Here is a 13854-nt window from a genome sequence, read left to right as displayed (position 1 = left end):
CAGTGAGTCACACACTGCCCTTTCACACTCGGGGACAGTGAGTCACACACTGTTGCTTTCACACTCTGGGACAGTGAGTCACACACTGTCCTTTCACACCCTTGGACAGTGGGTGACACACTGTCCTTTCACCCTCTCGGACAGTGGGTCACACACTGTCCTTTCACACTCTGGGACAGTGGGTCACTCTGTCCTTTCACTCTCTGGGACAGTGAGTCACACAAGGTCCTTTCACACTCTCGGACAGTGAGGTCACACACTGTCCTTTCACACTCTGGGACAGTGGGTCACTCTGTCCTTTCACTCTCTGGGACAGTGAGTCACACACTGTTCTTTCACTCTCTGGGATAATGGGTCACACACTGTCCTTTCACACTCTGGGACAGTGAGTCACACACTGTCCTTTCACACTCTGGGACAGTGAGTCACACACTGACCTTTCACACTCTGGGACAACGGGTCACACACTGTCCTTTCACTCTCTGGGACAGTGGGTCACACACTGTCCTTTCACACCCTGGGACAGTGAGTCACACACTGTCCATTCACACTCTCGGACAGTGGGTCACACACTGTCCTTTCTCACTCTGGGACAGTGGGTCACCCTGTCCTTTCACTCTATGGGACAGTGAGTCACACACTGTCCTTTCACTCTCTGGGATAATGGGTCACACACTGTCCTTTCACACTCTGGGACAGTGAGTCACACACTGTCCTTTCACACTCTGGGACAGTGAGTCACACACTGACCTTTCACACTCTGGGACAACGGGTCACACACTGTCCTTTCACACTTTGGGACAATGAGTCACACACTGTCCTTTCACACCCTGGGACAGTGAGTCACACACTGTCCTTTCACACTCTCGGACAGTGGGTCACACACTGTCCTTTCTCAATCTGGGACAGTGGGTCACCCTGTCCTTTCACTCTATGGGACAGTGAGTCACACACTGTCCTTTCACTCTCTGGGATAATGGGTCACACACTGTCCTTTCACACTCTGGGACAGTGAGTCACACACTGTCCTTTCACACTCTGGGACAACGGGTCACACACTGTCCTTTCACACTCTGGGACAATGAGTCACACACTGTCCTTTCGCACTCTGGGACAGTGGGTCACACACTGTCCTTTCACACTCTGGGACAATGAGTCACACACTGTCCTTTCCCACTCAGGGACAGTGAGTCACACACTGTCCTTTCACACTCTGGGACAGTGAGTCACACACTGTCCTTTTACACTCTGGGACAACGGTTCACACACTGTCCTTTCACTCTCTGGGACAGTGGGTCACACACTGTCCTTTCACACTCTGGGACAGTGGGTCACACACTGTCCTTTCACTCTCTGGGACAGTGGGTCACACTCTGTCCTTTCACACTCTGGGACAGTGAGTCACACTGTCCTTTCACACTCTGGGACAGTGAGTCACACACTGTCCTTTCACACTCAGGAACAGTGAATCACACACTGTCCTTTCACACTCAGGGACAGTGGGTCACCCACTGTCGCTTTCACACTCTGGGACAGTGAGTCACACACTGTCCTTTCACACTAGGGGACAATGGGTCACACACTGTCCTTTCACACTCTGGGACAGTGGGTCACACACTGTCGTTTCACACTCTGGGACAGTGAGTCACACACTGTCCTTTCACACTCGGGGACAGTGGGTCACACACTGTCGCTTTCACACTCTGGGACAGTGAGTCACACACTGTCCTTTCACACTCGGTGCAGTGGGTCACACACTGTCGCTTTCACACTCTGGGACAGTGAGTCACACACTGTCCTTTGACACTCGGGGACAGGGGGTCACACTGTTCTTTCGCACTCTGGGACAGTGGGTCCCACACTGTCCTTTCACTCTCTGGGACAACGGGTCACACACTGTCCTTTTACACTCTGTGACAGTGGGTCACACACTGTAGTTTCACACTCTGGGACAGTGGGTCACACACTGTCCTTTTCCACTCTGTGACAATGGGTCACACACTGTAGTTACACACTCTGGAACAGTGAGTCACACACTGTCCTTTCACACTCTGGGACAATGGGTCACACACTGTCCTTTCACACTCTGGGACAGTGCGTCACACACTGTCCTTTCACACTCTGGGACAGTGAAACACACTGTCCTTTCACACTCTGGGACAGTGGGTCACACACTGTCCTTTCACACTCGGGGACAATGAGTCACACACTGTCCTTTCACTCTCTGGGACAGTGAGTCGCACACTGTCCTTTCACACTCTGGGACAGTGGGTCACACACTGTCCTTTCACACTCTGGGACAGTGGGTCACACACTGTCCTTTCACACTCTGGGACAGTGGGTCACACACTGTCCTTTCACACTCTGGGACAGTGGGTCACACACTGTCCTTTCACAGTCTGGGACAATGAGTCACACACTGCCCTTTCACACTCTGGGACAGTGGGTCACACACTGTCCTTTCATACTCTGGGACTTTGGGTCACACACTGTCCTTTTACACTATGTGACAGTGGGTCACACACTGTAGTTTCACACTCTGGAACAATGAGTCACACACTGTCCTTTCACTCTCAGGAACAGTGAATCACTCACTGTCCTTTCACACTCGGGGACAGTGGGTCACCCACTGTCGCTTTCACACTCAGGGACAGTGAGTCACACACTGTCCTTTCACACTAGGGGACAATGGGTCACACACTGTCCTTTCACACTCTGGGACAGTGGGTCACACACTGTCGTTTCACACTCTGGGACAGTGAGTCACACACTGTCCTTTCACACTCGGGGACAGTGGGTCACACACTGACGCTTTCACACTCTGGGACAGTGAGTCACACACTGTCGCTTTCACACTCTGGGACAGTGAGTCACACACTGTCCTTTCACACTCGGGGCAGTGAGTCACACACTGTCGCTTTCACACTCTGGGACAGTGGGTCACACACTGTCCTTTCACACTCTGGGACAGTGAGTCACACACTGTCCTTTCACACTCGGGGACAATGGGTCACACACTGTCCTTTCACACTCTGGGACAGTGGGTCACACACTGTCCTTTCACACTCTGGGACAGTGGGTCACACACTGTCCTTTCACACTCTGGGACAGTGAGTCACACACTGTCCTTTCACACTCGGGGACAGTGGGTCACAGACTGTCGCTTTCACACTCTGGGACAGTGAGTCACACACTGTCCTTTCACACTCGGGGCAGTGGGTCACACACTGTCGCTTTCACACTCTGGGACAGTGAGTCACACACTGTCCTTTCACATGCTGGGACAGTGGGTCACACACTGTCCTTTCACACTCTGGGACAGTGGGTCACACACTGTCCTTTCACTCTCTGGGACAGTGAGTCACACACTATCCTGTCACAGTCTGGGACAATGGGTCACACACTGTCCTTTCACACTCTTGGACAGTGAGTCACACTGTCCTTTCACACTCTGGGACAGAGGGTCACACACTGTCCTTTCACACTCTGGGACAGTGAGTCACACACTGTCCTTTCACACTCTGGGACAACGGGTCACACACTGTCCTTTCACACTCTGGGACAATGAGTCACACACTGTCCTTTCGCACTCTGGGACAGTGGGTCACACACTGTCCTTTCACACTCTGGGACAATGAGTCACACACTGTCCTTTCCCACTCAGGGACAGTGAGTCACACACTGTCCTTTCACACTCTGGGACAGTGAGTCACACACTGTCCTTTTACACTCTGGGACAACGGTTCACACACTGTCCTTTCACTCTCTGGGACAGTGGGTCACACACTGTCCTTTCACACTCTGGGACAGTGGGTCACACACTGTCCTTTCACTCTCTGGGACAGTGGGTCACACTCTGTCCTTTCACACTCTGGGACAGTGAGTCACACTGTCCTTTCACACTCTGGGACAGTGAGTCACACACTGTCCTTTCACACTCAGGAACAGTGAATCACACACTGTCCTTTCACACTCGGGGACAGTGGGTCACCCACTGTCGCTTTCACACTCTGGGACAGTGAGTCACACACTGTCCTTTCACACTAGGGGACAATGGGTCACACACTGTCCTTTCACACTCTGGGACAGTGGGTCACACACTGTCGTTTCACACTCTGGGACAGTGAGTCACACACTGTCCTTTCACACTCGGGGACAGTGGGTCACACACTGTCGCTTTCACACTCTGGGACAGTGAGTCACACACTGTCCTTTCACACTCGGTGCAGTGGGTCACACACTGTCGCTTTCACACTCTGGGACAGTGAGTCACACACTGTCCTTTGACACTCGGGGACAGGGGGTCACACTGTTCTTTCGCACTCTGGGACAGTGGGTCCCACACTGTCCTTTCACTCTCTGGGACAACGGGTCACACACTGTCCTTTTACACTCTGTGACAGTGGGTCACACACTGTAGTTTCACACTCTGGGACAGTGGGTCACACACTGTCCTTTTCCACTCTGTGACAATGGGTCACACACTGTAGTTACACACTCTGGAACAGTGAGTCACACACTGTCCTTTCACACTCTGGGACAATGGGTCACACACTGTCCTTTCACACTCTGGGACAGTGCGTCACACACTGTCCTTGCACACTCTGGGACAGTGAAACACACTGTCCTTTCACACTCTGGGACAATGAGTCACACACTGTCCTTTCACACCCTGGGACAGTGAGTCACACACTGTCCTTTCACACTCTCGGACAGTGGGTCACACACTGTCCTTTCTCAATCTGGTACAGTGGGTCACCCTGTCCTTTCACTCTATGGGACAGTGAGTCACACACTGTCCTTTCACTCTCTGGGATAATGGGTCACACACTGTCCTTTCACACTCTGGGACAGTGAGTCACACACTGTCCTTTCACACTCTGGGACAACGGGTCACACACTGTCCTTTCACACTCTGGGACAATGAGTCACACACTGTCCTTTCGCACTCTGGGACAGTGGGTCACACACTGTCCTTTCACACTCTGGGACAATGAGTCACACACTGTCCTTTCCCACTCAGGGACAGTGAGTCACACACTGTCCTTTCACACTCTGGGACAGTGAGTCACACACTGTCCTTTTACACTCTGGGACAACGGTTCACACACTGTCCTTTCACTCTCTGGGACAGTGGGTCACACACTGTCCTTTCACACTCTGGGACAGTGGGTCACACACTGTCCTTTCACTCTCTGGGACAGTGGGTCACACTCTGTCCTTTCACACTCTGGGACAGTGAGTCACACTGTCCTTTCACACTCTGGGACAGTGAGTCACACACTGTCCTTTCACACTCAGGAACAGTGAATCACACACTGTCCTTTCACACTCGGGGACAGTGGGTCACCCACTGTCGCTTTCACACTCTGGGACAGTGAGTCACACACTGTCCTTTCACACTAGGGGACAATGGGTCACACACTGTCCTTTCACACTCTGGGACAGTGGGTCACACACTGTCGTTTCACACTCTGGGACAGTGGGTCACACACTGTCCTTTCACACTCTGGGACAGTGGGTCACACACTGTACTTTCACTCTCTGGGACAGTGAGTCACACACTGTCCTTTCACACTCGCGAACAGTGGGTCACCCACTGTAGCTTTCACACTCTGGGACAGTGAGTCACACACTGTCCTTTCACACTCGGGAACAGTGGGTCACCCACTGTAGCTTTCACACTCTGGGACAGTGAGTCACACACTGTCCTTTCACACTCGGGGACAATGGGTCACACACTGTCCTTTCACACTCTGGGACAGTGGGTCGCACACTGTCCTTTCACCCTCTGGGACAGTGAGTCACACACTGTCCTTTCACACTCTGGGACAGTGGGTCACACACTGTCCTTTCACACTCTGGGACAGCGAGTCACACACTGTCCTTTCACACACGGGGACAGTGGGTCACACACTGTCCGTTCACACTCGGGGACAATGGGTCACACACTGTCCTTTCACACTCTGGGACAGTGGGTCACACACTGTCCTTTCACACTCTGGGACAGTGAGTCACACACTGCCCTTTCACACTCGGGGACAGTGAGTCACACACTGTTGCTTTCACACTCTGGGACAGTGAGTCACACACTGTCCTTTCACACCCTTGGACAGTGGGTGACACACTGTCCTTTCACCCTCTCGGACAGTGGGTCACACACTGTCCTTTCACACTCTGGGACAGTGGGTCACTCTGTCCTTTCACTCTCTGGGACAGTGAGTCACACAAGGTCCTTTCACACTCTCGGACAGTGAGGTCACACACTGTCCTTTCACACTCTGGGACAGTGGGTCACTCTGTCCTTTCACTCTCTGGGACAGTGAGTCACACACTGTTCTTTCACTCTCTGGGATAATGGGTCACACACTGTCCTTTCACACTCTGGGACAGTGAGTCACACACTGTCCTTTCACACTCTGGGACAGTGAGTCACACACTGACCTTTCACACTCTGGGACAACGGGTCACACACTGTCCTTTCACTCTCTGGGACAGTGGGTCACACACTGTCCTTTCACACCCTGGGACAGTGAGTCACACACTGTCCATTCACACTCTCGGACAGTGGGTCACACACTGTCCTTTCTCACTCTGGGACAGTGGGTCACCCTGTCCTTTCACTCTATGGGACAGTGAGTCACACACTGTCCTTTCACTCTCTGGGATAATGGGTCACACACTGTCCTTTCACACTCTGGGACAGTGAGTCACACACTGTCCTTTCACACTCTGGGACAGTGAGTCACACACTGACCTTTCACACTCTGGGACAACGGGTCACACACTGTCCTTTCACACTTTGGGACAATGAGTCACACACTGTCCTTTCACACCCTGGGACAGTGAGTCACACACTGTCCTTTCACACTCTCGGACAGTGGGTCACACACTGTCCTTTCTCAATCTGGGACAGTGGGTCACCCTGTCCTTTCACTCTATGGGACAGTGAGTCACACACTGTCCTTTCACTCTCTGGGATAATGGGTCACACACTGTCCTTTCACACTCTGGGACAGTGAGTCACACACTGTCCTTTCACACTCTGGGACAACGGGTCACACACTGTCCTTTCACACTCTGGGACAATGAGTCACACACTGTCCTTTCGCACTCTGGGACAGTGGGTCACACACTGTCCTTTCACACTCTGGGACAATGAGTCACACACTGTCCTTTCCCACTCAGGGACAGTGAGTCACACACTGTCCTTTCACACTCTGGGACAGTGAGTCACACACTGTCCTTTTACACTCTGGGACAACGGTTCACACACTGTCCTTTCACTCTCTGGGACAGTGGGTCACACACTGTCCTTTCACACTCTGGGACAGTGGGTCACACACTGTCCTTTCACTCTCTGGGACAGTGGGTCACACTCTGTCCTTTCACACTCTGGGACAGTGAGTCACACTGTCCTTTCACACTCTGGGACAGTGAGTCACACACTGTCCTTTCACACTCAGGAACAGTGAGTCACACACTGTCCTTTCACACTAGGGGACAATGGGTCACACACTGTCCTTTCACACTCTGGGACAGTGGGTCACACACTGTCGTTTCACACTCTGGGACAGTGAGTCACACACTGTCCTTTCACACTCGGGGACAGTGGGTCACACACTGTCGCTTTCACACTCTGGGACAGTGAGTCACACACTGTCCTTTCACACTCGGTGCAGTGGGTCACACACTGTCGCTTTCACACTCTGGGACAGTGAGTCACACACTGTCCTTTGACACTCGGGGACAGGGGGTCACACTGTTCTTTCGCACTCTGGGACAGTGGGTCCCACACTGTCCTTTCACTCTCTGGGACAACGGGTCACACACTGTCCTTTTACACTCTGTGACAGTGGGTCACACACTGTAGTTTCACACTCTGGGACAGTGGGTCACACACTGTCCTTTTCCACTCTGTGACAATGGGTCACACACTGTAGTTACACACTCTGGAACAGTGAGTCACACACTGTCCTTTCACACTCTGGGACAATGGGTCACACACTGTCCTTTCACACTCTGGGACAGTGCGTCACACACTGTCCTTTCACACTCTGGGACAGTGAAACACACTGTCCTTTCACACTCTGGGACAGTGGGTCACACACTGTCCTTTCACACTCGGGGACAATGAGTCACACACTGTCCTTTCACTCTCTGGGACAGTGAGTCGCACACTGTCCTTTCACACTCTGGGACAGTGGGTCACACACTGTCCTTTCACACTCTGGGACAGTGGGTCACACACTGTCCTTTCACACTCTGGGACAGTGGGTCACACACTGTCCTTTCACACTCTGGGACAGTGGGTCACACACTGTCCTTTCACAGTCTGGGACAATGAGTCACACACTGCCCTTTCACACTCTGGGACAGTGGGTCACACACTGTCCTTTCATACTCTGGGACTTTGGGTCACACACTGTCCTTTTACACTATGTGACAGTGGGTCACACACTGTAGTTTCACACTCTGGAACAATGAGTCACACACTGTCCTTTCACTCTCAGGAACAGTGAATCACTCACTGTCCTTTCACACTCGGGGACAGTGGGTCACCCACTGTCGCTTTCACACTCAGGGACAGTGAGTCACACACTGTCCTTTCACACTAGGGGACAATGGGTCACACACTGTCCTTTCACACTCTGGGACAGTGGGTCACACACTGTCGTTTCACACTCTGGGACAGTGAGTCACACACTGTCCTTTCACACTCGGGGACAGTGGGTCACACACTGACGCTTTCACACTCTGGGACAGTGAGTCACACACTGTCGCTTTCACACTCTGGGACAGTGAGTCACACACTGTCCTTTCACACTCGGGGCAGTGAGTCACACACTGTCGCTTTCACACTCTGGGACAGTGGGTCACACACTGTCCTTTCACACTCTGGGACAGTGAGTCACACACTGTCCTTTCACACTCGGGGACAATGGGTCACACACTGTCCTTTCACACTCTGGGACAGTGGGTCACACACTGTCCTTTCACACTCTGGGACAGTGGGTCACACACTGTCCTTTCACACTCTGGGACAGTGAGTCACACACTGTCCTTTCACACTCGGGGACAGTGGGTCACAGACTGTCGCTTTCACACTCTGGGACAGTGAGTCACACACTGTCCTTTCACACTCGGGGCAGTGGGTCACACACTGTCGCTTTCACACTCTGGGACAGTGAGTCACACACTGTCCTTTCACATGCTGGGACAGTGGGTCACACACTGTCCTTTCACACTCTGGGACAGTGGGTCACACACTGTCCTTTCACTCTCTGGGACAGTGAGTCACACACTATCCTGTCACAGTCTGGGACAATGGGTCACACACTGTCCTTTCACACTCTTGGACAGTGAGTCACACTGTCCTTTCACACTCTGGGACAGAGGGTCACACACTGTCCTTTCACACTCTGGGACAGTGAGTCACACACTGTCCTTTCACACTCTGGGACAACGGGTCACACACTGTCCTTTCACACTCTGGGACAATGAGTCACACACTGTCCTTTCGCACTCTGGGACAGTGGGTCACACACTGTCCTTTCACACTCTGGGACAATGAGTCACACACTGTCCTTTCCCACTCAGGGACAGTGAGTCACACACTGTCCTTTCACACTCTGGGACAGTGAGTCACACACTGTCCTTTTACACTCTGGGACAACGGTTCACACACTGTCCTTTCACTCTCTGGGACAGTGGGTCACACACTGTCCTTTCACACTCTGGGACAGTGGGTCACACACTGTCCTTTCACTCTCTGGGACAGTGGGTCACACTCTGTCCTTTCACACTCTGGGACAGTGAGTCACACTGTCCTTTCACACTCTGGGACAGTGAGTCACACACTGTCCTTTCACACTCAGGAACAGTGAATCACACACTGTCCTTTCACACTCGGGGACAGTGGGTCACCCACTGTCGCTTTCACACTCTGGGACAGTGAGTCACACACTGTCCTTTCACACTAGGGGACAATGGGTCACACACTGTCCTTTCACACTCTGGGACAGTGGGTCACACACTGTCGTTTCACACTCTGGGACAGTGAGTCACACACTGTCCTTTCACACTCGGGGACAGTGGGTCACACACTGTCGCTTTCACACTCTGGGACAGTGAGTCACACACTGTCCTTTCACACTCGGTGCAGTGGGTCACACACTGTCGCTTTCACACTCTGGGACAGTGAGTCACACACTGTCCTTTGACACTCGGGGACAGGGGGTCACACTGTTCTTTCGCACTCTGGGACAGTGGGTCCCACACTGTCCTTTCACTCTCTGGGACAACGGGTCACACACTGTCCTTTTACACTCTGTGACAGTGGGTCACACACTGTAGTTTCACACTCTGGGACAGTGGGTCACACACTGTCCTTTTCCACTCTGTGACAATGGGTCACACACTGTAGTTACACACTCTGGAACAGTGAGTCACACACTGTCCTTTCACACTCTGGGACAATGGGTCACACACTGTCCTTTCACACTCTGGGACAGTGCGTCACACACTGTCCTTGCACACTCTGGGACAGTGAAACACACTGTCCTTTCACACTCTGGGACAGTGGGTCACACACTGTCCTTTCACACTCGGGGACAATGAGTCCCACACTGTCCTTTCACTCTCTGGGACAGTGGGTCACACACTGTCCTTTCACACTCTGGAACAGCGAGTCACACGCTGTCCTTTCACAGTCTGGGACAGTGAGTCACACACTGTCCTTTCACACTCTGGGACAGTGGGTCACACACTGTGCTTTCAAACTCTGGGACAGTGGGTCACACACTGTCCTTTCATACTCTGGGACAGTGGGTCACACACTGTCCTTTTACACTCTGTGACAGTGGGTCACACACTGTAGTTTCACACTCTGGAACAATGAGTCACACACTGTCCTTTCACACTCAGGAACAGAGAATCGCACACTGTCCTTTCCCACTCTGGGACAGTGAGTCACACACTGTCCTTTCACTCTCTGGGACAGTGAGTCACACACTGTCCTTTCACACTCGGGAACAGTGGGTCACCCACTGTAGCTTTCACACTCTGGGACAGTGAGTCACACACTGTCCTTTCACACTCGGGGACAATGGGTCACACTCTGTCCTTTCACACTCTGGGACAGTGGGTCACACACTGTCCTTTCACACTCTGGGACAGTGAGTCACACACTGTCCTTTCACACTCTGGGACAGTGGGTCACACACTGTCCTTTCACACTCTGGGACAGTGAAACACACTGTCCTTTCACACTTTGGGACAGTGAGTCACACACTGTCCTTTCACACTCAGGAACAGTGAATCACACACTGTCCTTTCACACTCGGGGACAGTGGGTCACCCACTGTCGCTTTCACACTCTGGGACAGTGAGTCACACACTGTCCTTTCACACTAGGGGACAATGGGTCACACACTGTCCTTTCACACTCTGGGACAGTGGGTCACACACTGTCGTTTCACACTCTGGGACAGTGAGTCACACACTGTCCTTTCACACTCGGTGCAGTGGGTCACACACTGTCGCTTTCACACTCTGGGACAGTGAGTCACACACTGTCCTTTGACACTCGGGGACAGTGGGTCACACACTGTCCTTTCACACTCTGGGACAGTGGGTCACACACTGTTCTTTCACACTCTGGGACAGTGGGTGACACACTGTCCTTTCACATTCTGGGACAGTGGGGGTCACACTGTTCTTTCGCACTCTGGGACAGTGGGTCCCACACTGTCCTTTCACTCTCTGGGACAACGGGTCACACACTGTCCTTTTACACTCTGTGACAGTGGGTCACACACTGTAGTTTCACACTCTGGGACAGTGCGTCACACACTGTCCTTTCACACTCTGGGACAGTGAAACACACTGTCCTTTCACACTCGGGGACAATGAGTCACACACTGTCCTTTCACACTCTGGGACAATGGGTCACACACTGTACTTTCACACTCTGGGACAGTGCGTCACACACTGTCCTTTCACACTCTGGGACAGTGAAACACACTGTCCTTTCACACTCTGGGACAGTGGGTCACACACTGTCCTTTCACACTCGGGGACAATGAGTCACACACTGTCCTTTCACTCTCTGGGACAGTGGGTCACACACTGTCCTTTCACACTCTGGAACAGCGAGTCACACGCTGTCCTTTCACAGTCTGGGACAGTGAGTCACACACTGTCCTTTCACACTCTGGGACAGTGGGTCACACACTGTCCTTTCACACTCTGGGACAGTGGGTCACACACTGTCCTTTCATACTCTGGGACAGTGGGTCACACACTGTCCTTTTACACTCTGTGACAGTGGGTCACACACTGTAGTTTCACTCTCTGGGACAGTGAGTCACACACTGTCCTTTCACACTCGGGAACAGTGGGTCACCCACTGTAGCTTTCACACTCTGGGACAGTGAGTCACACACTGTCCTTTCACACTCGGGGACAATGGGTCACACACTGTCCTTTCACACTCGGGGACAATGGGTCACACACTGTCCTTTCACACTCTGGGACAGTGAGTCACACACTGTCCTTTCACACTCTGGGACAGTGGGTCACACACTGTCCTTTCACACTCTGGGACAGTGAGTCACACACTGTCCTTTCACACACGGGGACAGTGGGTCACACACTGTCCTTTCACACTCGGGGACAATGGGTCACACACTGTCCTTTCACACTCTGGGACAGTGGGTCACACACTGTCCTTTCACACTCTGGGACAGTGAGTCACACACTGCCCTTTCACACTCTGGGACAGTGAGTCACACACTGTCCTTTCACACTCTGGGACAGTGAGTCACACACTGTCCTCTGACACTCGGGGACAGTGGGTCACACACTGTCCTTTCACACTCTGGGACAGTGGGTCACACACTGTTCTTTCACACTCTGGGACAGTGGGTGACACACTGTCCTTTCACATTCTGGGACAGTGGGGGTCACACTGTTCTTTCGCACTCTGGGACATTGGTCCCACACTGTCCTTTCACTCTCTGGGACAACGGGTCACACACTGTCCTTTTACACTCTGTGACAGTGGGTCACACACTGTAGTTTCACACTCTGGGACAGTGGGTCACACACTGTCCTTTTCCACTCTGTGACAATGGGTCACACACTGTAGTTACACACTCTGGGACAGTGAGTCACACACTGTCCTTTCACACTCTGGGACAATGGGTCACACACTGTCCTTTCACACTCTGGGACAGTGCGTCACACACTGTCCTTTCACACTCTGGGACAGTGCGTCACACACTGTCCTTTCACACTCTGGGACAGTGGGTCACACACTGTCCTTTCACACTCGGGGACAATGAGTCACACACTATCCTTTCACTCTCTGGGACAGTGGGTCACACACTGTCCTTTCACACTCTGGAACAGCGAGTCACACGCTGTCCTTTCACAGTCTGGGACAGTGAGTCACACACTGTCCTTTCACACTCTGGGACAGTGGGTCACACACTGTCCTTTTACACTCTGGGACAGTGGGTCACACACTGTCCTTTCATACTCTGGGACAGTGGGTCACACACTGTCCTTTTACACTCTGTGACAGTGGGTCACACACTGTAGTTTCACACTCTGGAACAATGAGTCACACACTGTCCTTTCACACTCAGGAACAGTGAATCGCACACTGTCCTTTCCCACTCTGGGACAGTGAGTCACACACTGTCCTTTCACACTCTGGGACAGTGAGTCACACACTGTCCTTTCACACTCTGGGACAGTGGGTCACACACTGTCCTTTCACACTCTGGGACAGTGAGTCACACACTGTCCTTTCACACACGGGGACAGTGGGTCACACACTGTCCTTTC

General features: G+C 52.6%; 1 protein-coding gene across 1 annotated transcript in view; it reads left to right on the top strand.

Annotated features, from left to right (window-relative positions):
- Positions 1-13854, top strand: part of LOC140410951 (tRNA (32-2'-O)-methyltransferase regulator THADA) — a 496539-nt gene that overhangs the window by 337378 nt on the left and 145307 nt on the right. The window lies entirely within an intron of this gene.

Source organism: Scyliorhinus torazame, chromosome 1, assembly GCF_047496885.1.
Source record: "Scyliorhinus torazame isolate Kashiwa2021f chromosome 1, sScyTor2.1, whole genome shotgun sequence".
Lineage (NCBI taxonomy): Eukaryota > Metazoa > Chordata > Chondrichthyes > Carcharhiniformes > Scyliorhinidae > Scyliorhinus > Scyliorhinus torazame.
This window is presented reverse-complemented; position numbering and strand designations above follow the sequence as displayed.